At 46.5% G+C, this 21,536-nt stretch overlaps 3 non-coding genes across 3 annotated transcripts; 2 read left to right on the top strand and 1 right to left on the bottom strand.

Annotated features, from left to right (window-relative positions):
- Positions 1–6,271: 6,271 nt before the first annotated feature.
- Positions 6,272–6,353, bottom strand: trnas-gcu (transfer RNA serine (anticodon GCU)). The gene has a single exon. It is a non-coding gene; the product is annotated as a tRNA-Ser (tRNA).
- Positions 6,354–16,209: 9,856 nt separating this feature from the next.
- LOC138233727 (U5 spliceosomal RNA) lies at positions 16,210–16,326 on the top strand. Its single transcript, XR_011187656.1, has one exon. It is a non-coding gene; the product is annotated as a U5 spliceosomal RNA (small nuclear RNA).
- Positions 16,327–19,462: 3,136 nt separating this feature from the next.
- trnas-cga (transfer RNA serine (anticodon CGA)) lies at positions 19,463–19,544 on the top strand. Its single transcript has one exon. It is a non-coding gene; the product is annotated as a tRNA-Ser (tRNA).
- Positions 19,545–21,536: the final 1,992 nt, after the last annotated feature.

Below are 21,536 nucleotides of genomic sequence, written 5' to 3'. Positions count from 1 at the left end.
TTATCCGCCTCCAGTCGGTGTGTTTCGGCGCAAGCAAAGAAGCGTGCCTCTTTGCTGTTCCTGGTGGTTTTAAAACGCCCAATCGCTTGTACCCGCTGCCTTGGAAATAAGTTCTTTAGCGTCCGCGAATGGCATTTTGCAGCTGGAAGCATATGTCGACGCGTTTTGCACAGACCACCCAAAAAGCGTCTTTTTTGAAGGCCCAGGCACTGAGCATTGGTGGTTCAGTGGTAGAATTCTCGCCTGCCACGCGGGAAGCTTGGGTTCGATTCCCGGCCAATGCAGTGGCTTTTGCTGCGAGCGGCTCCATCACTTGCATCCCCTTGCAACTCGCAACTCAAAAAACCCACTGAAGCTAAGCAGGTGTGAGCCAGGTCAGTACCCGGATGAGGGTGAGCTACAGGGGAAAACAAAGCTTCCAGCTGGAAGCGATGTTAATGGTGCCGGCGGTGGGGCGCTCACCCTGAGGTCTGTGCGGGTCCCAATGCCCCAGTATAGTGACGGAGATGCTGTGTTGTAAAAGGGCGCTGTCTTTTGGATGAGATGTAAAACCGAGGTCACAGCGCTCTGTGGTCATTCAAAATGACCACCAAAACCTTTGACAAAAGCTCTTGGTAATTGATGGTCTTCAATAATGCTTCTCCTTTAGGTACATTTTAAATCAGCTGAAAAATGCTGTGAAATGGGGGGGCACTTCAGGCCAGTGTAGGATTTGGGTTACAAGAACCATAAAAACTGCACGAGAAAGCCCGTACACTGAATTACACGGCTTTCTATTCAAAGGAGTACAAAAGAAATTCCCTGAGTTCGATTTTTTGCAGCACAGAGAGGAGCACTGTTGTGAGGCCGGTTAGCTCAGTTGGTTCGAGCGTGGTGCTAATAATGCCAAGGTCCTGGGTTCGAGCCCCATACTGGCCAGGTCCTTTTCTCCTCTCTTACCAAAGCTGTTAGGTTCCTTTCCGTGGTGAGAGGGGTTGTCATGCAACGCTGCCACATAGTGCCGACAGACAAGAGTGTTGCGGGAGAAGAGAAAAGTGTTTGAAGATTTAAGAGTGTCTTAGGTGGAGCCAAAATCAAGTGTCACAAATACAAGTGGGAGGATTTCCAATGTTTAATATGGTAAAAATAAGCGGAAGTTATCTGCCGGTCCGGCACAGTCTGCCATGCTTTTGTCATATACTGTAAAGTGGTGTCGAACTGGAGCCTCACCATTTGCATATGTGAGGCTCCAGTTATACATCGAGTGTCACATTAAATGACAAAAATGAAGAGAGTTAAAGCAGCTGGAGAGGTTTTCTTACAACTTTTGAGCTGACACAGTTTTGGAAAATGTTTCCTTCACGCTGCACTGTACAACATAGGCAGCCAAGAGTCTCCAAAACAAAACAGAATTGACAGATAGGAGAAAATTCCCACTCATCCTGAAGTTCCCAAAATCCAGCACTGAGCGTAAACAAAGTGCCTAAGTAGCGTGGGAATGCTAACCCTAACCCTAGCTGGAGTTTGAGCAATCCAGCACTGAGCGTAAAAAGATGAGTCAAAGTAACGTCTAATCGGATTAGTTTCCTTAGAGCTGGTTCAGAGTCTGCTCAAGAGTTTACCTTTCACACATGCGCAAAGAAGAATGTTGGGGGTGCACGCTTCAAGGCGCCTTACAGCTGTAGGGAGTGATTCGAGACGATTCGTGGCGTGTGCTCGTTCCCATATACCGTACGCCCCGGGGTGCAGTGCTAGGATGATGTACAATACCGCTTGGGCACGTAACGGCGTTATACGCAAGGTTTTCGTTTGTTCGTTTTGTTTTGCTCTGCTTTGCTTTGTTTTGCTTTCCATCGCGTTGGTAAGAGCGTAAATAAAAAGGCGATTCCTGCGTCTACCACTAATGTAAGAGCTATTTCAAGTGCGACGTGGTGCGGCTTTTCAAATGCTTGTGGGCATTTCTCTGTTGTTGATTCTTTTTTTGTGTGTAACAAAGTGGCATTTTCATGTCCGGACGGGGAGACTTTATCATTCCGACATGAAGCCACCCTTAAGTCCTCTGAGGCGTGTCTGTCTGCAAGGCTTGTATTTTGGAAATGTTTTTCTGAAACGGAGAACGACTTTGAAATAGGCTTCCGCCGGCGCCTCGCGATCCAGGTAAGATTGTATCAAAAACGCAGCCGCGGCGGGGCTTGCTGTAGTCGTGGCCGAGTGGTTAAGGCGATGGACTAGAAATCAATTGGGGTCTCCCCGCGCAGGTTTGAATCCTGCCGACTACGTTGTCCACCTCCTGTCGTTGTGTTCCGGCGCAAGCAAAGAAACGTGCCTCTTTGCTGTTCCTGGTGGTTTTAAAACGCCAAATCGCTTGTACCCGCTGCCTTGGAAATAAATTCTTCAGCGTCTGCGAATGGCATTTTGCAGCTGGAAGCAGATGTCGACGCTTTTTGCACAGAGCACCAAAAAAGCGTCTTTTTTGAAGGCCCAGGCACTGAGCATTGGTGGTTCAGTGGTCGAATTCTTGCCTGCCCCGCTGGAGGCTCGGGTTCGATTCCCAGCCAATGCAGTGGCTTTTGCAGCGAGCGGCTCCATCACTTGCATCCCCTTGCAACTCGCAACTGAAAACCCACTGAAGCTAAGCAGGTGTGAGCCAGGTCAGTACCCGGATGAGGGTGAGCTACAGGGAAAAACAAAGCTTCCAGCTGGAAGCGGTGTTAATGGTGCCGGCGGGGGGGCGCTCACCCTGAGGTCTGTGCGGGTCCTAATGCCCCAGTATAGTGACGGATATGCTGTGTTGTAAAAGGGCGCTGTCTTTTGGATGAGATGTAAAACCGAGGTCACAGCGCTCTGTGGTCATTAAAAATGACCACCAAAACCTTTGACAAAAGCTCTTGGTAATTGATGGTCTTCAATAATGCTTCTCCTTTAGGTACATTTTAAATCAGCTGAAAAATGCTGTGAAATGGGGGGGCACTTCAGGCCAGTGTAGGATTTGGGTTACAAGAACCATGAAACTGCACGAGAAAGCCCGTACACTGAATTACACGGCTTTCTATTCAAAGGAGGGCAAAAGAAATTCCCTGAGTTTGATTTTTTGCAGCACAGAGAGGAGCACTGTCGTGAGGCCGGTTAGCTCAGTTGGTTAGAGCGTGGTGCTAATAACGCCTAATCGTACGGGCCAGGTCCTTTTCTCCTTTCTTACCAAAGCTGTTAGGTTCCTTTCCGTGGTGAGATGGGTTGTCATGCAACACTGCCACATAGTGCCGACAGACAAGAGTGTTGCGGGAGAAGAGAAAAGTGTTTGAAGATTTAAGAGTGTCTTAGGTGGAGCCAAAATCAAGTGTCACAAATGAAAGTGGTTGGATTTCCAATGTTTAATATGGTAAAAATAAGCGGAAGTTATCTGCCGGTCCGGCACAGTCTGCCATGCTTTTGTCATATACTGTAAAGTGGTGTCGAACTGGAGCCTCACCATTTGCATATGTGAGGCTCCAGTTATACATCGAGTGTCACATTAAATGACAAAAATGAAGAGAGTTAAAGCAGCTGGAGAGGTTTTCTTACAACTTTTGAGCTGACACAGTTTTGGAAAATGTTTCCTTCACGCTGCACTGTACAATATAGGCAGCCAAGAGTTTCCAAAACAAAACAGAATTGACAGATAGGAGAAAATTCCCACTCGTCCTGAAGTTCCCAAAATCCAGCACTGAGCGTAAACAAAGTGTCTAAGTAGGGTGGGAATGCTAACACTAACCCTAGCTGGAGTTTGAGCAAACCAGCACTGAGAGTAAAAAGATGAGTCAAAGTAACGTCTAATCGGATTAGTTTCCTTAGAGCTGGTTCAGAGTTTGCTCAAGAGTTTACCTTTCACAGATGCGCAAAGAAGAATGTTGGGGGTGCACGCTTCAAGGCACCTTACAGCTGTAGAGACTGATTCGAGACGATTCATGGCGTGTGCTCGTTCCCATATACCGTACGCCCCGGGGTGCAGTGCTAGGATGACGTACAATACCGCTTGGGCACGTAACGGCGTTATATGCAAGTGCGGACGTGAGGGTTTTCATTTGTTCGTTTTGTTTTGCTCTGCTTTGCTTTGTTTTGCTTTCCATCGCGTTGGTAAGAGCGTAAATAAAAAGGCGATTCCTGCGTCTACCACTAAGGTAAGAGCTATTTCAAGTGCGGCGTGGTGCGGCTTTTCAAATGCTCAACAGGATGACTTCGCATGCACGCGTGTGTGCAACCATGTCTGCTTACGTGCAAACGGGCGTGGTTTCATGTATGCAAAAAACTTTCCTGGGCTCTTCTGAAGCACATAAAATTATTTGGAGATATACATTTGTCTTGTTTTCCTCTTAGGCTCTAGAATTGATAACTTTTTTTTCATTTTTGGCATTTTTCATAATTTTCTAGAAAGTGGTTGCAAGCCCGATATCATGCAAAGAAACTTCAGGATTCGGGGATCAGTCAATGGATTTTCTTCAAAGTTGGATTTTTGCACTCTGTTGACCAAGAGATGTTGTTCTATAATGTTTTTTTTTCAAATTTAAAAATATCATTTTTTCATGGAGCTTTGAAGGGGATGGATTCACCCTCCTTTAGCCAGGACAGAGCTCCAGGAGCCTGCGTAGGATTCTAGCTTTCTCCCCTTGCAGGCACCTGGCACAGAAGACAATATTTTTTTCCTTAAAATCTTTTTTTTTGTGTTCCTTGTTGTTCCAAACTTAATTTTAATCACTTTTAATTAGAGATTTTATTAAAAATAGTGCAATAAATGACTAATTTCACAAAAATTAATGTAATATAAAACGGATGTTTTCAACTTTATTGTAGTGTTTTAGAAACTAATATGTCTTCAAAAATGGTTGTTTTTCACTCCTATGAATGAAAACTGTTGTTATATGATGTTTTTTTTTTCAAATTTTAAATGATCATTTTTTCATGGAGCTTTGAAGGGGATGGATTCACCCTCCTTTAGCCAGGACAGAGCTCCAGGAGCCTGGGTAGGATTCTAGCTTTCTCCCCTTGCAGGCACCTGGCACAGAAGACATCATTTTTTTCCTTAAAATCTTTTTTTTTGTGTTCCTTGTTGCTCCAAACTTAATTCTATTCACTTTTAATTAGAGATTATATTAAAAATAGTGCAATAAATGACTAATTTCACTAAAAATACTAAAAGTAATATAAAACGGATGTTTTTAACTTTATTGTAGTGTTTTAGAAACTAATATGTCTTCAAAAATGGTTATTTTTCACTCCTAGGAATGAAAGCTGTTGTTATATGATGTTTATTTTCAAATTTTGAAAAAGCAAAGGATTCTAGCTTTCTCCCCTTGCAGGCATCGGACACAGAGAACCTCATGGTTTTCCTAAAAATCATTTTTTATGTTCCCTGGTGTTCCAAACTTAGTTTTAATCAATTTTAATTTGTTATGTTACAAACAGGGTAATAAAGTCTTAATTGGACTATAACTAATGTCATATTGTCTGCTACAAAACTGATATTTTCAGCTCTATTGTAGAGATTCTAGAATCAACTAATAAAGAATTGAAATAAAAAAAGGGCATAAGAAGACATTACCAACAACGACCACATGATGGAGATATTGTCTAGACATTACCAACAACGACCACAAGATGGAGATATTGTCTAGACATTACCAACAACGACCACAAGATGGAGATATTTTCCAAAGAGGCAAGAGGGGCAAAGCTGCGATAAGGTAAAATCATTTTTTGAAAGAGATTGTTGTCAGAATGCACATCCGTATCCCAAACAGAATCTCTAGTAAAATATGATCATTTGTGAAACAGGCAAATGAGTGTCAGCTACAATATGATTGCTACATATCTGCATTTGTTGGTATTTAAGGAGTAAGAGTGCAGGTTTAAACCTGCGATCCAGTGTGTTGAAGAATTTCACAACACTACCTCTAGCACATATGGAAATAAATCCTCATAATGATTATTGCCCTGGGCATGTACCAAAAAAGCAGTGAGCATATATATATATATCACTGGGTTGAAGCTAGAAACACAGAATAACTGCAAACACATCCTAAATACAGTGTTCCAGCACCTTTGACCTCATCCAGAACGTATCATTTCTTGAAAGGGATTGCTGTCCGAATGCACATCTGAATCCCAAACAGAATCTCTAGTAAAATACGATCATTTGTGAAACAGGCAAATGACTGTCTCAGGGGCCCATTTCTCATTGTCAGACACATGTATGCAATGCTTTCACTGTGCATTGAGCAATAGGGATCAAAAACAGAATGGAAACAGACATGGAAACCAACGAGGAGGGGATTTGAACCCATGCGTGCAAAGCACAATGGATTAGCAATCCATCGCCTTAACCACTCGGCCACCTCGTTAACAAAACTGGGCTGTCCCAACTGGGTTGGCGCGCTCCAGATGATCTTTTTCTTTTTTTTCCCTCGTACTCGAGGGTCATTTTCCTGTTCCACATGCGATTTCAACATTTTCCTTGGGAGATGTCAAGCCAGCAAGCCACTGCTGTGGTTCAGTGGCCAGCGTGGAGTTCAGTGGCCCTGTTGTACACAGAAAGCACATTGAGCTCCTTGGACATGAAAAGTTCCAGATAAAAGCCATTTGTCATCCTTTCTCTTGGTGTCGATGTTGCTATTGTATGTAAAGGTGGCAACTTGCTCAGCGAGCAGGCGGAGCACACACCGAATGCAGATGTGTCTGAGTGGTGTGTCCAAGTGGCTGCAAAAGGACAGCACTCCCGGGGCGCTGTGGCTTAGTTGGTTAAAGCGCCTGTCTAGTAAACAGGAGGCCCTGGGTCTGAATCCCAGTGGATAACCGCCTACGGCTAGACTTAATTAAATGCAAGTATTCATTTCCTGTCTTTAACACGACTTGTTTTTCTTAAAATGGATGCAACTTGCAAAACATGAAATACAAACCTTGCTAATCAGCGCTAGCAGCTGGCAAAAAAAAAGAAGTCAGCAATGTTTTTTTTCTTTAACCTTAACCCTGCTAATGGAGAAGAGTTAAACGACCGAGTCTATGCAGCTTAAACGGTGCGCACGTCGGGTTCTTAGCTGAAAGGGTGGTAAATCACGCTCACCCCAGTCCTTAATCTTTTAAAGAGGATACAAAATTGAACCTAGTCGCCACATCACATACATCCTGTTCAATGATAAAAAGGTAACATCTATCCTCGCTCCAGAGTAAATCTCACGTTGAGGGCATATTTTTTTTCACTTTACCGTGAATCGGGCTCGGCTGCACAGAGGAGAGAGCAGAGCAATGAGGTCACGGGGACAGGGGAGTCACACGCTGGCGGTTTGAATACGCGGAAGATCACTGAGGGATCCACAGTATATGGACCCTCCGTGCGCAATCAGTCCGCACTCCGGACTCTGAAACCTGCCATCCGAGTTAAGATCTCGGCAGAACCTGAGGCGCAGTTCCTTCTTAAAACGTAATCTGGTGAGCATTTCTAGAATCGTACTTGTATAGATGCAGCCTTTAATGTGTTGCTAGGTTAAAATTGATGACTTCTTGTATTTCAGTAGGCAACTGCCCTCTTGATTTTGGATTTAATTTCTTTATTACAGTGGCGCTTTTATGAAGCCAAGGGACCAGGGAGCTGCCCCAGTACTGGGATGGCCAGTTCGAAATCATAGAAACTATTGTCAATTCCAGTCCCATGTCAGTGCGAGCAGGGATTTTGACATCTTGTTTTGCTATGTTCTGCACCAACAGGCAGGTGGCTCGGCCATTCCGTTCCAGTGTGGGGGTACAACAGACTGCTAGGTTCAGTCTGATAAACTGAGCTGATGGTTGGAAGAAAACCATCTCAGCGTCCATTCTCTGTCCCTTCTTTAGGACAAGGCGTACCGGAAACCCTGCTGTTGACGCAGGAACGATCAGGTCCGATTCGTTTACTACCTGGCAGGCCTGAGGAATCGTCTGACCTGACCGAATGTTCTCGGGGTCACCGCTTAGAGAGTGGGCATCTGGGTCCACCCGTTTCCACAGCACACTGTTTACTGTGTCCAGCTGGGCGCCCAGTCGAACCAATAGGTCTGCACCAATGCAGACCGAATGGGTCAGCTGAGGTGCTACCTGGAAGTAGTGAGCAAACTTCCTTTTTCCGATGGAGATGGAAGCTACACAGCTTCCTTTGCTCCAAATGGACCTATGAGGTGGGGGTGCCCACCACAGAACCTGTGACTGCGTCACCAGGGTCACCTGACAGCTTCGCGACAGGTCCTCGAACAGACCTTCACTGATTATGGACTTCTCAGAGCTGAGGCTAAGAATTACATCATCAACCTGCACTTCTGCCACCTGGACCCCCTCCCACCACCATGGGGTGGTAGTCCTGGACCCCCTGAGGTACCAGGGTGCACAGAAAGGACTCCCATTCATTACCGGACAGGGAGATCCACTCTTCTTCAGGGATGAAAAGGGGGTGTGCTTTACCTGGCGGGTCAAGCAGCTGCTCGGAGCACTGCTCCTGTAGTTGGGAGACCGTGGGAGTGCTGGCCTGGGCAGGACTTCCCTGTAGTTTTGGAAAGCAAGAAGAGACATTTATTCTCGTCCAGAGGAACCAGGAGGAACCTCCAACTCAGCTATAGTGTTCAGTGGGCACTGTGTGATCACAGCATAACCACTGAATCCCCCTTTTTGCTGTGCAACAGGCTTAGGGTTTTTGACCTGAGCCCACAATTTTCCACGCTGGCAGTCCACCAGAGGCTCCAGCCTGTCAAGCAGGTCTTGGCCAATGAGTAGTGGCTCTCTTTTTAACCTAGAGATGTAAACAGGATGCACCATGTTCATTGGCCCGAACCTAAGTGCCACCCACACTCGGTGTGTGATCCTGGCATGATCCTGGGTATAGCTGGAAATATCTATCTTACACGGTTCTACCTTAAGTCTGATGCCTTTTCCTTTCGCTACTCGTTTGAGCTCGCTGAGTAGATCGGCTGACATCAAACTAATTTCAGCCCCAGTGTCAATCAGTGCTTCTCTATCTAAGACGTTTTCAAGAAAAACCTTGATATAAATACGCCTTGCTTTGCCTTTCTGGCTGAGATTCCCTAAGAATTGTTGGAAGCCTGCCTTTTCTTTGACTTCAGGGGCGGGGTCAGCGCCCAACTCAGAGTCACAGCCTTCTTCCAGGCAGGAACCCTCCCACCCAATCAGATAGACTGAGGGAGGGGCTTGGGACGGATCCCCGCCTCCTCCAGTGAGAAGGGGCGTGGTCCCCCTAAGCTCATTCACACTTCTGGCATTCGGTGCGGAAGGTTTACCCTGTCCTGATCTCTCAGGCAGGGCTTGTTCAAGCCTGGCCAGGCGGGCTGCAGTCGACTCCCTTCGTCCAGTCTTATGATAGACTCTGCCTGAGCCCTTGCCTTCCCCGTAGCGCTCACGGCGGCTCTGACGCTTAGTGCGGTCCTGCCTGCCTATTTTGTGCCGGGGCTTAGCGAGCTCAGGAACCTCAGCTGCCTCGAGCTGAGGCGAGTCGTCAACCCTGCTGGCTTTAGTGGCGAACACGGCCGTTTTAGCAGGTTTTCGCTCTGAGGAAGCAGAGACTTCAGCTCCCCAGGCTTTTTGAGCCAACCTTCTAATGTCAGCCATTTTCATCGCTGTGTGTGCATCACAATCATTTTCCTGACTGAGGGATGCAGATTAGCAATGAATAAACCTTTGAAATTCACGTTCTCTTCGCAACCCTCTTCATTCCGCCCTGCAAAATAAGTGCGCCTAAGCCTCTGATAATAGTCGCGAGGGGCTTCAGCTTTTTCGTGCTTAATATGGTGCACAGCAGCCACGGCAGCTATGGGATCGATAAAAGCCGAAAATTCTCCGATCATTGCCTGACACAGCTCCTCAAAGCTATTACAGACTTCCGGTCCTTGTCTAGACATCCACTCGTGGATCGCTCGGCTGGTAGTTTTCCTTACTTACATAGCCTTTTCCTGTTCGGACGCTTCGGGCATAAACTGCAAAGTATATCTCAGCTCATCGATGTAGGTCTCCACATTATTCCCTGACACTGACGGGTCAAACCTTTCTACATCTTTGGCTAACTGCCTCAGGGAGTGGAGGTTAATTTTTACGGTTTCTCCGCGGGCAGGGAGACGGCCGTGATCAGGAGCAGGGGGTCTATGCCTGAACTGACTCGCCCTTGCGTTTCGCGCAGGACTCGGCGATCTCCCCCATGCCGATCCGACCACAGACCCTGGCCGGGAGAAACCTCCTCCCGGCGCGCTGGGTGAGCGCTCCGGGCTGCTAGGTGGGCTGGCATGCAAGTGGGATCTAGTCTATTTTGCTTCCAGTACGGCAGCATCTGACTCCTTTTGCCTTTCCTGGCTGAGCTCATTTAAACTCTCAATTTCTTTTTCTTTTTCTTTCGAGCTCCCTTCCAGGTCTCTCCTAGCTACCTCAGCCGCAGTTTCTCTAGCAGACAAGTCATCTAATTTACCTAAAACTTCCCTGAGTCAGTCTTCACTTTCCTCATTTTTCACTCTCTTTTCTCTGATTATATCCAACAACTCGACTCGCTCCACCTTATATCTTTCTAGCGTTCCCTGAAGCTTTTGAAACTTTGTCAGCTCGGACAAAGACAGTTCCAGCTGTTTAGCTAGATTTAAGGTGAAACTCGATAGGACCAGAACTGCGTTCACAGACACTCCTGTGTTAAGCTGGTTCGCTACCTTAGCTACTAAATCTACTTGCAGCTTCTCAATATCATCAAAGTTCAACTTTTCGATACCACTCCAGTAACCAGGATTGTCGTCGCTAGAAATAGTACTTATAAGCGACTCCACTTCAGACATTTTAGCAGCCATTGTCATTACGTCAGAAAAACTTTAAGAGTATTACTTTTTTTTTTCTTTTTCCAAAATACAGTATGGAATCTAGACACCCGAGCAGATGGATTTCCAATCAGCACACGTTACACTAAACGCTAGAAAACAGGGGGATTTCTTTACGCAGTTATCAGCACACCCGGTATTCGCGTATAGAAGCCGCGGTGCTGTGCTGAACTTCAGTTATTCTGTGCGACTGATTCTCATTTCATTCTAAACTCACCCACCCAGGGACGCCATTAAATGTAATGGTTTGATGGGTTTACTGAGACAATTATTAATTGTAGCAGTAATCACAAGGTTGTTCGTTGGGGCTTTTAGAAAATCAATCGTCAGAACAACTAACAACGCACACACAGGGGTTCAATACACTAGATACATTTATTAATATAAATTGTGCACCAAACATATACTAGTCTGCCTGGATACGAGTGGCAGACCTTACTGTGAGGGTTATCAATATACAAGGTATATAATCCCGAAGAGATGCAAACACAAAGAGATACACAACAGAGAATATATGTCAATATATATCGTTCGGTTACCAAATCGCTAATCAGTGTTATTACCCACTGTTACTCCAAACTCGGAAGTAAATACATTACTCATGAATTAAATTGATAACAACTTGTGTTGAGGTACAATTAAATTCTCGAGACGCAATGTAGAACATGGGGTTTACTTATCCACTGTGTATGGATTTGGAATTTCCCGGCACGAACACCAAACCAGCTGACAGGCTCTGTTGCAGCCTCTGTTCCAGCGGTTGTCCAATGGGCGTTGTCCCGGCGTCCTCTGGCTACCGGCCAACCAGTCAAGGTGCAGCTCGGAGTAGGACGGGCGGAGGAATCTGACTGCGGCGCGCAGGGCAGTCGTTGCTCCGAGGGGATCTACCAGCAGTCCGGCTGGCTGGTAGAAAGTCTCTATGCACAGAGTGTGACCGCGAGTCCTCACAAGTCACTCTTGTGCCTGGGAAGAAGCTGGTTCGTTCCCGGTCCAGCACTGCTTCTGAATAAGCTATTCAGGTTGTCGACGAGGGTCCAACTGTAGGGTCCAACTGTCCAACACAAACACAATCTGTGGCGTTTAGCGTGACAGTCTTGCAGGCATCGTGCTGTCTCACTGCAATACTATACCGCTGGAGGAAACAGTCCATCTGGCCATGAAACTCATTTGAACGTCTAGCTACAGCAACTAACAATATCATGATTTATTCAGGATGTGTGGAATCACCACGTCCGTGCGCACACGTCCTTTCGATGCCAGTCCAACAAGTGCTCCGCATTAGCTGCGTCGGGGCTCCGGGGTGTCGCACCTCACCTCACCTCACCTCGCACTGCCCCCTCCTTGAATGTCTGCCGCTGGGCATGCCCCACTCTCCTCCGCCTTATCTTATCGCGTGTGAGCACCGACAATGGCCACAATGCCGGGGAATGGCACCTGTAAATTAATTCTCTTCTCTTGCAGCCTGAGATCATGTCCTTCTTTTGGCTCCCTCCAGTTCTGATAAAAAATCTCACTCTTAGATTTGTTAATTTTTGCGGATGAAGCCAAAGAGAAACGATCACAGCACTGCAGAGCTCTGCTAATTGAGGCATTGTCAGAGAGGAGCAGGGTCATCCATGTATAGAGATGTCTTTACCTCTCCTCCCCCACTTCCAGGCACTGGTATCCCATTAATGGCCTGATCCTGGCGCAAGGCACAGGCTAAGGGCTCCATAGCCAAAACGAATAACAAGGGGGATAATGGGCAGGCCTGCCTCACCTCTGAACAGACTTCAAAGGGGTGTGATCTATTGCCATTAACCATTACTCTGCTGTTGCTACCTGTGTACAGCAGGTTAATCCACTTTCTCATGATGGGGCAAAAATTCATGTGCTCAAGTACCAATGTTAAGTACTGCCGGTTTAGGCGGTCAAAGGCCTTTTCTAGGTCTACACCTAAAATGCACAGAGGGAGGGAGCGATCCTCTGAGTACAGACAGACATCCCTCAACAAGGCCAGGTTGTCGCTCATCAGGCGTCCTGCTATCCCACAAGTCTGTTCTTTCCCTACCAGTGAGGCCACTACATTTTGTAGGCGCAGGAAAAGGGCTTTGGACAGGATCTTAGTGTCCACGCCTAACAGGCTGAGGGGTCTCCAGTTCTTTATGTCATTCTTTGCTCCTTTCTTAAACAAGAGAGAGATAGTGCCTTCTCTTAAGGAGTCAGGCAGCAATTCTGTCTTATAGCTTCGCTCGAATAGGAGCAGTAGCGGATCCTGAAGCAGATCCCAAAAGGTGCAATAAAATTCTTTAGGGAGCCCGTCAGCACCCGGAGTTTTCCTCTTCTGTAAGCTCTCCATAGCCTGTCTCAGCTCTTCTATTGTCAAATCCCTCTCAAGTACTTCCCTATCTTCTTCACTCAAAACGTTTTCTAGCTTTGAGGTAAAAAAATGAATTTCTTCATCCTTTACCTCTGTAGAGCTGTACAGTCTTGAGTAGAAGGCCTTGGTGCAGGAGAGGATAGCACTCGGCTCTGTTCTCTCTCGTCCCTCCTCATCAACTACACTTTCCATGACAGACTTGGAGCCTACCACTTTCCTGAAAAAGAAGCGAGTACACTTCTCATTTTCTTCCAAGAACTGCACTCTGCTTCTTAACAGCACTCCTCGACTACTTTCTTCGGCTATGCTCCGGATGTCCTTTTTTAAAAGGGTGATATCCTCGAGCACAGCGAAGCCACTGTGCAGCATCGTGTAGAGACGCTGCAGCTGCCTCTGTTTCCTGGCTAGCACTCCTCTCCGTCTGGCAGCAGCCTTCCTTCCCTCAGCCATGAAAAAGGCCTTTGTCCTCATCTTCACCTCCTCCCACCACTCTCCTACTGACCCGTACAGACACTGCAAGGACAGCCACTGTGATAGTTTCTCCTTGTAGCGGGATACTACCCCCTCGTTCTCTAGCAGCTTAGTGTTGAGTTTCCATAGGCCTGGGCCAAAGACAGTCCCGCCCTTGAGTTCCACTCTACACCCTAAAGCCTGATGATCTGAGAAGAAGACAGGCTGAAGAGTGACCCCAACAACTTTCACTCTCTCTGAGACAAAGCAATAGTCAATTCTGGAGCTGCTATTCCTCCCTGACCATTTATATCCTGCTGTTGTGGGATATATACATCTATATGTGTCTGAGAGTTTAAAGTCTTGAACTAAGTTTTGCAGGGCCAGTGAGCTGGAATCCAATTTTATCGGAGAGCTAGACTGCCTGTCTGTGTGCTCTAAGATACAATTAAAATCCCCTCCCACTATCACGTCTGTGCTACTTAACAATAGGGGAGAGAGTGCCTTGAGTAGCTCCACCCTTCCTCCCACGTCAGTAGGACAATACACATTGATTAGCCGCAGGTTAACGGTCCCCCATTCCACATCCACACACAGCAACCTGCCATCTATGACCCTCTGAATACTTTTCAATTTGAAAGCCCATCCTTTGAAAAGAATGGCCACGCCAGAGGCTCTGTTGTTATTGTCCCCTGACCAAACAGAAGGCCCTTTATCCCACCTATCTTCAAAGCTTTTATACCTCTCTTGATAGGCTAAAGCACACTCCTGCAACATCAACACATCTCCCTCTCTCTGCTGGAGGTAATCAAAGACACACTGGCATTTAACTCTGTCATTGATACCTCTGGTGTTAAGAGAAATTATGTTTAGAGCCATATTACATAAGAAAGTGGAACCAGTCTTTACAAAACACATTTCTCTTCGGTCTCACCTGTTACCTTCTCTTTTTCTTTTTCTTCTTACCAATTTCCTGCCAGCCATCCTCTGAATGAGCCTTCATCAGGGTGGCAGCAGTAAAAGCGTTCACGGAGTCCATTTCAAGGAAGGGGGTAGAAGGAGGGGTGGAGGGGTTCCAGCTGTCCCTATCGCCATGCTCTCCTTCCTCCTCGCTCGGGGAGAAAACAGAGTCATTTTTCCTTTTCCTCAAGTCCAGCTCCTGGTAGCACTGAGGGGAAAGGGGTGCAGCCGATGCACCAGTCTCCTCTTCCCCCTCACCCACCAGCTGTTGCAGATCCTCCGTGACGGACTGGATGGAGGAGAGGAGGGCATCTGTAGCACTTGCAGAGTCTGAGAAAAGCAGCTCCGCTGAATCCTGGGTATCGTCGTTGGACCCGCTCCACCGGTGGGGGCCCCACAATGGCCCTCGTTCTGAGGAGCAGGAGTGGGGGAGGGGTCCTCGCTGTTCTCTGGGGTTTTCAAACCCTCGTGCTTGTCTGGTGCAGTCTGCGGTTGTGGGAGCGTAGTGGATTTCTCTTCCACCGGCCCCGGAGCCACAGCAGGACTGATCCTGGCTGGAGGCTGAGACTCTTTGTTCAACAAGGGTTCTTTGTTTGACTTGTTGTTTGCTTTGGCTTTTCGGGCCGGTTTGGCTGAAACAAGCACTGCCTCATCCTTTCTCATTTTGAGTTTATTGGCGTAGGCGTGAGGGCAGTTCTTAAAAACGTGTCCTTCCGAGCCACATAAATTGCACTTTGGCAGCATTGAACAGTCAGAGGCTAAATGTCCCTGTTTGCCACAGGTCTTGCAGCATTTCACAGTGCAGGACGATGCCAGGTGTCCCACAGCACCACAGCGCCGACGCACCTTTGGTTGTCCCACATAAAAAACATAGCCATTGCAGGCGCCCAGCCGGATTGTAGAGGGCAGGTGCCTTAAGCCTCCATTTACATTGTCCGGTAGCAAGCGAACCTCGAATTTCCTTGCTCCTGTTTTTATACCGTCAACATCTCTAACCTCAGTTCCATGGTGGACTGTGCAGTACTGCTTAAGCCAGGTGTGAATGTCCTCCGTCTTTGCCATTTCCGAGAACATAACAACATGCACCGTTTTCCTCTCTCTCTGTGTCAGAGGCTGCAAGTTGATCTTCTCAAGGGCAGGAACTTTCCCTCTTTTTGCCTCAAACACATCCACACATTGTTCAAACAGAGAATAGGTAGCAAAAACAACCTCAAATGCTTTCTGACCTGGGAGAGCGAAGATGAAATCCAAGTGCCGAGGTTCAAAGCCAAGTTCCTTCTGTAACACTTTTCTGCCTAACTGCATACGATCCATGAAGAGGTCATCCAAAAGCTCAAAACGTACAGCATTCTTGCGGGATCCAAAGGTTGCCATCTCAAACTGCAAAACAAACACTGCTTCCAGAAAACAAGAAAACAATCCAACTACACCAACTACAGGCTGATCAAGGTATCTCCCCTGCCAGGTAAGCCGAGAGCCGCAGGCGATGAGCCCGGAGCTGAACGGGCCCCACTGGCTCGTTTGTAAGGCCAGGTGCATTGCCAACCACGACCGGCAGGGCAGAGGGCTTGAAGGCGGCCTGGGCTCCTGCAGCTGTCCAGCCACGCACTCTGGTTTCTCTTCATCTCGTACAAATCTTTTGCCTTTTACTAAAGATTTCCATGGAGAGGAGCATGAATGAGTTCCATACAATTTTTGTGCTTCCCTGCCTTCGGGTGGGGCGCAGCTGGGCTGGTCAAAGAGAGAAAACAAAACCGCTCACAATCGCTCTTACAATGCAGTAAGTAGCACAGGCTACTTAGGGAGTAGGCTGATGTGTTTAAAAACAACCAGCGCCAGGCAGGAGTCGAACCTCCAAACTCCTAATCCATAGTCAGACACATTATCCATTGCACCACTGACCCTGGTGTGACATTGCAGGACTGTAACCCAGTGAGCTTAGCACTGCAACTAGTAAAATATTACCCCCGGTCCATTCTTTTCCAAAAGTGAGAAACACCTGTTTTCTACATTTTGTCTGTTTTAAAATCATATCTCTTTAAACCAAACCAAGAGTTTGTCTTTTGCACTGATATTCTGATTCATTTCGATTTCAAAGAAAAAAAAACATTACCTTCCAAAGCATCATAAAATTGTCCCTTCCTCCAGACTCTACTTCTCTCTTGTAGAAGTACAGCAGACCTTTCCAGGTGAGCAGATCACAGAGTCCGAAATGAGCTTCCTCCATCAAGCAAAGTACCTGAACATGACTCTGTCATCATAAAAGCGCCCCTGTAATAAAGAAATTAAATCCGAAATCAAGAGGGCAGTTGCCTACTGAAGTTCAAGAAGTCATAAATTTTAACCTAGCAACACATTAAAGGCTGCATCTATACAAGTACGATTCTAGAAATGCTCACCAGATTACGTTTTAAGAAAGAACTGCGCCTCAGGTTCCGCCGAGATCTTAACTCGGATGGCAGGATTCAGAGTCTGGAGTGTGGAATGATGGCGCACGGAGGGTCCACATACTGTGGATCCCTCAGTGATCTTCCGCGTGTTCAAACCGCCAGCGTGTGACTCCCCTGTCCCCGTGACCTCATTGCTCTGCTCTCGCCTCTGTGCAACTGTGCCCGACTCATGGTAAATTGGAAAAAAATATGCCCTCAACGTGAGATTTACACTGGAGTGAGGATAGTTGTTACCTTCTTATCGTTGAAACGGATGTATGTGATATGGCGACTAGGTTCTTCTCCATTAGCAGGCTTAAGGTTAAAGAAAAAAACATTGCTGACTTCTTTTTTTTTTGCCAGCCGCGAGCGCTGATTAGCGAGGTTTGTATTTCATATTTTGCAAGTTGCATCCATTTTAAGAAAAACAAGTCGTTCAAGACAGGAAATGAATACTTGCATTTAATTAAGTCTAGACGTATGCGGTTGTCCATAATGACCAGTTCTGTTAGAGAACACAGAACAAAAAAAGGCACCACTGGGATTCAGACCCAGGATCTCTTGTTTACTAAACAGGCGCTTTAACCAACTAAGCCACGGCGCCCTGGGAGTGCTGTCTTTTTGCAGCCACTTGGACACACCACTCAGACACATCTGCATTCGGTGTGTGCTCCGCCTGCTCGCTGAGCAAGTTGCCACCTTTACATACAATAGCAACATCGACACCAAGAGAAAGGATGACAAATGGCTTTTATCTGGAACTTTTCATGTCCAAGGAGCTCAATGTGCTTTCTGTGTACAACAGGGCCACTGAACTCCACACTGGCCACTGAACCACAGTAGTGGCTTGCTGGCTTGACATCTCCCAAGGAAAATGTTGAAATCGCATGTGGAACAGGAAAATGACCCTCGAGTATGAGGGAAAAAAAAGAAAAAGATCAACTGGAGTGCGCCAACCCATGTCAGGACAGCCCAGTTTTGTTGACGAGGTGGCCGAGTGGTTAAGGCGATGGACTGCTAATCCATTGTGCTCTGCACACATGGGGTCGAGTCCCATCCTTGTCGCTCTCCTTGTCTGACACTTGTGCCCGTTCGGTGTTGGCCCTCCTGTTCTTTGCTCCGGTACTAGAGCCGTACATTTTCTAGCGGTGGCTGAACATGGTATAGTAGCCTAACGTCGGTATCGAGCAGTGACAGTAACAGTATTTACATGCCCGTGCTGCCAAGTGGCTCTGGGTTGATACCGCGTTTTCACTTACTTGCAACGCAAACGGAGAAAGCGATTTTTGACAGTCTCTCGAGAGACTGCACTAGGTGTTTAGGGATAGACTTTGTCAGTTCCCCCTGGGATGATGGCCTCTCAAATAGTTTGTGATTCCTCTAGACGTTTATACAGTAGAAGCCTGCTTCGTGGCTTAAATCCAAGCTAATGTAACGAGTTAGAGGTCTGATGCAGAACTGCGAATTCAATGAACGGGAACAGTACAGTACATTGCACTGTATGTGTGAGGAAAGCTGCCCCCTTCTGTCCTTGTCGACCGAACAGAGGACTGTAAAGGATACCGCCAAGAAACTTTAGGATGCTGGTTGGAATACAGCTCCAAAGAAGCCCCTTTGGGTGTTATGTCATCAAAAAGTAAGAACAGCGACTCTCCCTTTGATCAAATGCGCAACAGAGCTGTTTTCCGTGGAGCAGGTTTCAGACCCGTAGACCTGTTTTATTTGTAGGGCAGGGCGCATTCCCAAATGCGAATCTCCTGTTTTAGAAATGCTTTGGGCGGCGTGAAGTGAAAATAAGAAATGGACTCCAGATGCACATGGAAGCAATCAAGTGTTTCATCCGAGCTGTTTCAAAGACTGCTCAAAAGCTTTCCTTTCACAGAGGCACAACGATTAATGATGGGGGTGCACCCTTCAATGCGCCTTACGACTCTAGGGAGTGATTGAGACGATTCGTAGCGTGTGCTAATTTCCCTCTATTTCCCGTGTTGCAGTGGTAGGATGACGTAAATTCCTGCTTCGACACGTAATGGCATTATAATCAAGTGCAAGAGCTGAGGGCTTTAGTTTTGTTTCGTTTTCCATGGCGTTTGTAAGCACGCAAATCAAAGGCAATTCCTGTGTCTAACAGGAATGTAAATGCTTTTGAAAGTGCAGTGTGGTGCAGCTTGTAAAATCCTTATCCACATTTGTGGTTTGTTGTTGTTTTTTTTGTCTGCCAAAACTGCATTTTGACATCCGGACGGGGAGACTTTATCATTTGAACGTGAAGCCAGCCTTAAACCCTCTGAGGCGTGTCTGTCTGCCGGCACGTATTTTGTCAAAGGTATTTATTTTTTTTTAACGGAGAGCGACTTTGAAAAGGTTTCCGCAGCCACGTCGCACTCCGTGTTAGATTAAAGGAGGAATGCGGCGATGGCGAACTCGCTGTAGTCGTGGCCGAGTGGTTAAGGCGATGGACTCGAAATCCGTTGGGGACTCCCCGCGCAGGTTTGAATCCTGCCGACTATGGCGTCTGCCGCACGTCTCCTTATGCCTGCGCGGCAAAGGCGAAGTGTCGCTTCTCCTTTCCTGGTACTATAAAAACGCTAAATCGCTTGGCCCCGCTGCCATGGAAATGAGTTCTTCAGATAACCACACATCTTGCGTTCGCACCTCTGGTGTTGTACTTATGCCTTTGAAAACCTAATGAATAAAACTGAAAGAACCGACACAATATATAGGTGCTCGTAAAGCACGCATTAAAGAACTGTTAACAGCAAGGGTTTCAGTGGGTTAACTGAGGAGAAGGCGTGATCGCTAATTGTTGACATTGTATTTGGTGTTAGAAACATTCTTACTGTGCATGACGTGGAACAAATGTAGCCACAGAAATTGCATCACGCTTTCATGTATGCTATTGCAGACACCAACGTTGCCTAGATAGAAAACCGAAATAGCCGTGGGTTTGCTTGCTGGTCTGCAGGATCTCTCTTCAAATCTCTATCATTTGTCAATGGAAGTAAAAGGCGCTGCAATCTCATACGTTCAGAATTAAACCCGCAGCTGTTGTTCGACTTTATTTCTTGACTAATTACAACTTAGTGTCGCAAGAGCAGTTACATAAACTTGTCTGGTATATTTGAACACAAATGCCGTTCTTCAATTAAAACTAACAGTACATTGTCAGGGACATTCAGTTCTATACAAACAAGAGACAGACAAGAGAATATTTCTACCTTTCATGTGGACTACGTGTTGACTTAATGATCGGAATAATTGAAAAGTTCGGGTTCATAGCCGATGCAGTGCGTGCTAATTAGAACAACAGCAACGCTGAGCTCTCAGCACCGTACTGAGCCCAGGTGATTTCCTAAAGCTGTCAGGTGCAGTTCATTTACATGAAGGAAATCTCTTACTGAGTACGATTACAATGCAGTAAGTAGCACAGACTACTTAGGGGAGTAGCCCGATGCGTTTAAAAACGACCCGAGCCAGGCAGGAGTCAAACTTACAATCTCCTGATTCGTAGTCAAACGCGTTATCTATTGCGCCACTGGCCGTCGTGTGACATTGCAGGACTGCAACCCGGTGAGCTCAGCACTGCAACTAGTAAACTATTACCCCCGGTCCATTCTTTTCCAAAAGTGAGAAACACCTGTTTTCTACATTTTGTCTGTTTTAAAACCATATTTCTTTAAACCAAACCAAGAGTTTGTCTTTTGCACTGATATTCTGATTCATTTCGATTTCAAAGAAAAAAAAACCTACCTTCCAAAGCATCATAAAATTGTCCCTTCTTCCAGACTCTACTTCTCTCTTTTAGTAGTACAGCAGACCTTTCCAGGTGAGCAGATCACAGAGTCCGAAATGAGCTTCCTCCATCAAGCAAAGTACCTGAACATGACTCTGTCTTCATAAAAGCGCCCCTGTAATAAAGAAATTGAATCTGAAATCAAGAGGGCAGTTACCTACTGAAATACAAGAAGTCATCAATTTTAACCTAGCAACACATTAAAGGCTGCATCTATACAAGTACGATTCTAGAAATGCTCACCAGATTACGTTTTAAAAAGGAACTGCGCCTCAGGTTCCGCCGAGATCTTAACTCGGATGGCAGGATTCAGAGTCCGGAGTGCGGACTGATGGCGCACGGAGGGTCCATATACTGTGGATCCCTCAGTGATCTTCCGCGTATTCAAACCGCCAGCATGTGACTCCCCTGTCCCAGTGACCTCATTGCTCTGCTCTCTCCTCTGTGCAGCCGAGCCCGATTCACGGTAAAGTGAAAAAAAAGATGCCTTCAACGTGAGATTTACTCTGGAGCAAGGATAGATGTTACCTTTTTATCATTGAACAGGATGTATGTGATGTGGCGACTAGGTTCAATTTTGTATCCTCTTTAAAAGATTAAGAACTGGGGTGAGCGTGATTTACCACCCTTTCAGCTAAGAACCCGACGTGCGCACCGTTTAAGCTGCATAGACTCGGTTGTTTAACTCTTCTCCATTAGCAGGGTTAAGG

The sequence above is a fragment of the Lepisosteus oculatus genome, unplaced genomic scaffold (genome assembly GCF_040954835.1).
Source record: "Lepisosteus oculatus isolate fLepOcu1 unplaced genomic scaffold, fLepOcu1.hap2 HAP2_SCAFFOLD_70, whole genome shotgun sequence".
Classification (NCBI taxonomy): Eukaryota; Metazoa; Chordata; class Actinopteri; order Semionotiformes; family Lepisosteidae; genus Lepisosteus; species Lepisosteus oculatus.
Note: the sequence above shows the minus strand (reverse complement) of the source record. Positions and strands in the feature narration are given on the sequence as shown.